Raw genomic sequence first — 6840 nt, 5'->3', positions numbered from 1 at the left:
GGGTTGGATTCCATAACTCTTGAACTTGGGGTTAATATCACTATGCCTCTAAAGTTAGTGCTGATCACGAAATCCCTTTCTTTTCCTGAGTGACTGGATTTCAGAAAAATCTTCCCTTCACTATATAGGAAGTTAGAAGTCAAGACCTCTTACCATTTGATGTTATGGTGTTCCTTTCCAGGGCTGCTCTGATTCTCAGACTGAAGTGATAAGCTACTGCTTCTTGAAGATTGGCACCAGAGTCTAGAACTCTTTTCTTGGACTTTGTGGCTTAAGAATGTACAAAACTCAGGCGGCTAGGTGACGCAGTGGATAAAGCACCAGCCCTGGAGTCAGGAGTACCTGGGTTCAAATCCAGTCCCAGACACTTAATAATTACCTAGCTGTGTGGCCTTGGGCAAGCCACTTAACCCCATTTGCCTTGCCAAAATCTAAAAAAAAATGCATAAAACTCTAATTTTGTAGAGAAAGTGCCCTTCTGCATTGGTATAGAATGTTTCCTCACTTGGGAATACCTGCTACCAAATATAAGAATATATGTTCCTTAACAAATTATTGTTATTGGAAAGTGATTATGGAAGACACTGATATTTTTGACTGAATGGTTTGTTGACAAAACACCTCTTCACCTCTCCTGTTGTAGGTACCTTACCCCTGCTTACAGACAATCATGCAAATGCACACATCCTGACTCAGAAATAGGAATAACCCCTGATACATGCAATTTGATTCACCTAATTATTTGAAGACATGCAAATCACCATCCAATATTTATGATTTACTTGAACATGTCCATATTTCCATCAACATCTATTAACAAATGTTTCTATATTAAAATATAGCATGTGGATGGAATGCTGTTCTCGAAATGAGAAAGACAGGATTAAAGTCTCACTGCTGAGGTCAAATCATTTAACTGATATGAGCTATAATGAGAAATAATATCTGGAGTACTTACTTTGTAAAGTCATTCAATTAGTGAATAAATATTTACTAAGCATTTCCTATAGGTTATGGACTGCACTGATTATTGGTGATACAAAAAAAAAAGGCAAAAACAGTCCTTTCCAGGAGGGGTTCTTAATCATCTAATGTAGGAGATGATAAAACAGTATGAGTAAATAAGGTTTGTACAATACAAATAGGAAATAATTACAAGAAGGAAGACACTAAAACTGAGAGGTTGGGAAAGGTATAGAAAACTGTTGTAATTTTCATGAAATAATGTATGTAAAATATTATATAAATGTAAGCCATTATTATTCTTATGAGACTCACTCTCAATTTATTAAGGTGAAGATTGTTCAAAGGAAAACTAAACAAAAACAATAAGAAAACCAGAGTAATCCAACATGATGCTATTCATATTTTAATGATGAATACATGGGCACAAAATAACAAGAGAAGAGTGAGAAACTGATTATATTTTTAAGGGAGAGGCATGATTAAATCCAAAGTCAGTTGTGTAAGGTTATATCATATTTATTATTAATTCTCATTAGTAAATCTTTCAGGTAGAAATGTAACCTAAATGCAAACAGTCTTTAAAAATGCATATTATGTTGCTGATATACCAGAACTGTTGGAGCAGATCAGATCTCTCATTTAAATATGTATTTATACATTTAAAAATGTATATTATTGATTCTGCTGAATGCCAGAACTCCTGGAGAACTATTATGGCTCACAGTATATCTCTTTATTTGACACTGTATCAATTTGAAACCCAGAATGTCATGATCTGAATTCAGATAGGCATTTCAGGAATGTTATAGAGACAGAGGGAAGTCATTCACGCAATAGACAGTTTTCAAATGTCATCATCTCAGTCCTAAAAATATAATGCATGTTTTTTGGGAAGTATTTGACTCTCACATCTGATCCTCAGTTCTTCCTGTGCCTGCCTTGCTTCTATTCCCTTCTTTCAGTTGAACAGGTCTGTGGCAGTGGCAGCATTAGAGAGTAGATGGGTCTATAATCTGCCCTTAAGTGCCAAATATATTAATTTTCCATCAAGGATTGTGGACCTAGGGTAGGGCATAGAAGATTTAATTTTCTCCAACGGGGGATTTTGAATTTCTCTACAGGAGTCCAGGAAACATTTCAAATGACCATTCTGTAAGATGGAGGAGAGAAGATAGGAGACAATGGTACAGAGAAAATTTCTAAGAGACTTTTACTGGGATTTGATTTAGAGAAAAGTCCTAGGAAATTTCCTCTCCATACTTGATTTTAACACAAGGAACTCCAAAGCCAAATGGCTATAAAATGTCTAGATTTGAAACTTGAGCATGCTCAGCATCTGATTGAAAAAATGCCACCCCCCCCCAGCTTAAGTCTTCCAAGAAGAATGGGAATATTTAGCCCAAACTCTACTGGAATAAACAGGGTTGCAGTGATAATTTTGTAACCTCATGTTGACATTACCCACCAGCTTGCTGGAGAGCCCCTTCATGGAAAGGAAACAGAGGAACTATAATGATTTTCAGATACAGTTGACAAGAGACCATTTAGTAAACTTTTATTTTTTTTTAACTAACAGTATGCAGGGACGTTGTATTCTAGGCTGCTACTAATAATCTCATCAGAATGCAAAAGCAGCGACTGTGTTATAAAACCAATGATCTGTTATATTCTGCAAGAATTTACAAAAGCCTAATGTCATTTACTACACCATGAGAACCATACTTGGATAAAAAAAACAAAAACACATACAACAACAAAAACAAAAAAAATATTCAGAATTTGAAACCTGATTATAGCTTATGAAAAAAATAAACTGTTTACTAATACAGTGTTTTAAAGGTATACTTATGCTGATGCTAAAATTTTGAAATGGGCATTGCTTCAAATGAGGAAAAGAATGAAATAGTTATCTTAAAATGTAAAAATAGAGGATGTCATTTCAGGTCGTGTTGGTTCAGAGCCTCTTTTTGAGTCAAGGATTCTCTGATCTGCAGTTAATGCTGAGTGTGGGCTGTGGGCTCAGGCTGCAGGGAAGTGGCCCGGCCTCCAAAGAGTTTGCTCTTTATTTTTCTTTTCACCAGCACTTTTATAAAAGCATGACTATAGCAACTCAGAAATGGTGTTTCAAGTGATTATGAGAAGGAAGGACTAATTTCTGGGTTAGAGGGAATGGAAGTAACTGAAGAACAAATGAGAGATATGTTGGTGTGTTATATGACTATAGTAGTATTGGAAATGGCCTTTTCAAGTGATTAAAGAAGGAATGACTTATTAAATGCGACAGAATGAAGATGACTGAAGGACAAATATGAGGGAGGGGTATGTTGAGGCTCCCAGCAATGCTGGACCCAGGGAAACATTTTCATTTAGACAGTTGTTGATGGCTTGGTAGGGAAGCAGTTAAGTCTTCCTGAGTGCTACAGTCTTTAAGTGAAGGGATTCTTAAAATATGACCCATAAACATCAGTTTTTCCCTTTACTCCTTCACCTCTGCTTTCATATGTATATATATATATATATATAATATATATAATATATATATATATATATATATATATATATATGGTTGTTTTCACCTAGTAAGGACTGTTAATATAGAGTTCTTACTAGGTGAAAATCAAGGATAGATTCCAGGGGGAAAAAAATTATATCTTTGTTTTCATTATCCTCTAATTAAAATTTGGAATTTCCTTCAATAATGAATATTTAAAAGATTCTATCAGAGAAAGGACTCATAGGGTTCATCAGATTGTCAGAAGGATTCATGATATCACAAAAAAAATAAACATTTCTGTTTCCATATCACCAAGAGTTCTTGGATATACCAGTCTCCCAGTTTAGAGGACTTGCCCTTCATAGCTGAAACAAAGGGGATCCAATCTGACAAGCCTTTATTAAGTGCCAACTGTATTCAAGCTACTATGCTGGGGATAGAAAGACAAAATTAAAAACAAATTGTTCCTGACTTTAAGAAATTTACATTCTATTGAGAAGGAAACTATTCTGCTCTTTTTCTTCTAAATTACTTCATATTATAGGAAGCACTGGAAATGTGAGTTTCCTGAGTGAATCTCAATACCTATGAAGGCCTGAAAGTCACCTTTTTCTGTTTATTGAATGTCCCCCTTAAAAATGAGGACCTTGGCATTCCTACAGCTGATTTGTCTTCCCTGGAGGGAGATTAGTTATTGTTAATTCTCCTATTTGGTCTTAGAATCTTATACCCAGTGTTAGAATCTGAGAATCTGACCCTCAGGTGAGGTTTGGAGTAATCAGAAAACTTTTAATCAATGACAAAACTAATGAGAAAGTGTCACTGAATCTGGTCAGTGAAGGGAGGTCCCTGGGATTCCAAAGCATTTTCATATCAGAGATAACTGACTCCCAGAAGAATCCTTGTTGCCAATTTATTCCTGGATGTCCTTGAAGGTACACTTGTTCTTGCAATCTTGCAGGGAATCATTTTGAAGTGTTGACTTAGGTGCCTGTAAGACATCTGGTAATAATGAAGATAGAGCTTTTAATGCTTTGGGATTTTATGAATGAGTTATAGTACAGCCACTGATGAATCATTAAAACTCAACTCCAGAGCAGGGGGGCCCTTCATATTTCTTGGCTGTTAGGAAGTTGTGCATATTGATAACTGTCCAGAAACAGAGGCCTACTTTTAACTCTAAATTCCCTTCAGATCAACTAGGTAAAGAACAAATGAAAGTGACATTATACTTCCAAAGAACTGAGCTAACACTGTGAGTGTGGGTCTGTCTGATAAAAGAGGCAGCTCTGTTCATTAACGGAGAGTAGGCAGACACAGTTGGAATTGATGAGGATTTACATGGCATCAGGTCTCCAGGGAGAGTATAGACATAGGGATTTAAGATTTGATTGGTCTAGACAGGCTGGTGATCACTGAATTTTCATATTTAGAAGCTGCTTGGTGCCCTAGAATAAAGTACACACCTTCCCACGTGCTTTTATTCAGTAATATACCTGAGGGAGGAATCCCTTTCTGAAACTATTAGGCAACCAATTTATGTCCAAAGGAAGAAATTTAATTTGCTTCCCTTAGGATGCATGACTATAGGCATAATAAAAAAAATAGTCACTTCTTCTTGAGGAGTGAGGGTGTCTGAAAAGCATTTTCTAAAAACAGAAACTATTGGTAAAAAATGAAAACAAGATATGACCTCCTTCCCCTCTATGAGTCATATTATACAGTACATTGGGGAAAGTCTTCAGACTTGATGTCAGAAGACTTGGGATTGAACTCTTCCTTTCTCACTTATCAAACATTTATCTTGTCCCAACTCAAAGATTCTTAGTTTCCTTATCTGAAAATGAAGATAGTAATTATACCACCAATTTCAAAGCCTGTCATAAGGATCAAATGAGATAATGCATGGAAAAGGCTCTATAAAACTTGAAGCATTATAATGATAGAAAACTATTGTTATAGCAAAGTGAACTTTTTTTTAGGAAGCACTGAATAAATTAGTAATTCTATTATTTTACTATAACAATCATTACCACCATTGGTAGATCCAATGGTTTTAGGTGCTGTATCCTCATCCTCTTCCAGGGTTCAGTCTTCTCCTCCAAAGGAAACCCTCATTTGCTCCAGTTTAAACCAACACACCTGGTGACCAAGTTCAAGCATGAACTTCTAACAAAACTTCTAACTTCTAACAAAAGAGGTTATGAACCATTTATTCATTTCCTTCAAAGCTCACAAGGTCCTCCTGACGAAAGGAGGTAGAATAGAAAAAAATCAGTCAAAGTTGGATCAGAATCCCTTTCCTCTGCACCACACAGTTCCACAGTAAGAATTTGCTGGAATACTCTCTTTTCCTGGCTCACCACTCACTGGAACTTCCCATTATAGCTGAAGTTCAGTACAGGACCCAGGGGGTATAGTGAAATCCCTTAGCCAATTGGAATGGATTTCTTGCCTGGCATCATTTTCACCTCATTTAATGGCTTTTAAAGACTTTTCATACTTATTCTAAAACCTGTGGTTGGATATTGCTTGATTGAGCAGCTTATCACTTTCAGTGGGATGGGGCAACTTGATTGACTAAATTAATGAAACTCACCCTTACATAATAATTCATACATTAAATTATAATTATCATTCTACTTCAATACTTTGTTTATGTATTGCAAATTATCTTTAGCTAAGCCTGGCCTCTGCTCCATAAGGAAGTTGTCATAATCTTTTTGCCAACTCAGATTTGTGATGGTACTGGAATATATTCCTTATTGTCCTAAACAGATTTAAGAATTCTATGCCTCTATGAGCCTATATTTGCCCATTGAACTTCAAACTTAGCACATCCCAGCTCAAACTCATCTCTTTTAAGATCTGCTCTTTCTTTTGACCTCCCTTTTTCTATTGATGGTCATGCTATTCTTCTTGTCATGTAGGGTGAAATGTCAGAGACTTCCCCATTGCTCTCATCCAGTTAAAATGCTAGAGAGAGAAGAGAATTTAGAGGTCATCTATTTTTTCTCATCACATGAATTTCTGCTGTAGTATTCCCTAAGAGCTCAACTAGCATCATCCCAAACATCTCCACTGAAAACAAACCCCTTCTTTCACCATAGAATTTATTGAACTCAGTCACTGTCTAATCAGTTGTGCCTATACAATATGGTATTCCTCCTCTGCTCACTAGCTTTGTTCAAGGCCTCATCCTCACTCATATGGACAATTTTTCATACGTATCATTAATATGAGGCCAAATAGTAATTGTAGGAAAAATGAGGCTACTATTACTGAGAGGTCTAAGACTCCTCTTTGTGTCCCTTGTAATCCAGCCTAAAGAATGATAATTTATTTCCTCCCTGTGGCAACCATCATTCACATGTTCAAAA

This window comes from Macrotis lagotis, chromosome X (assembly GCF_037893015.1).
Source record: "Macrotis lagotis isolate mMagLag1 chromosome X, bilby.v1.9.chrom.fasta, whole genome shotgun sequence".
In the NCBI taxonomy this organism is placed as follows: Eukaryota; Metazoa; Chordata; class Mammalia; order Peramelemorphia; family Peramelidae; genus Macrotis; species Macrotis lagotis.
The sequence above is the reverse complement of the archived record's forward strand: the minus strand, read 5'-3'. Positions refer to the sequence as shown.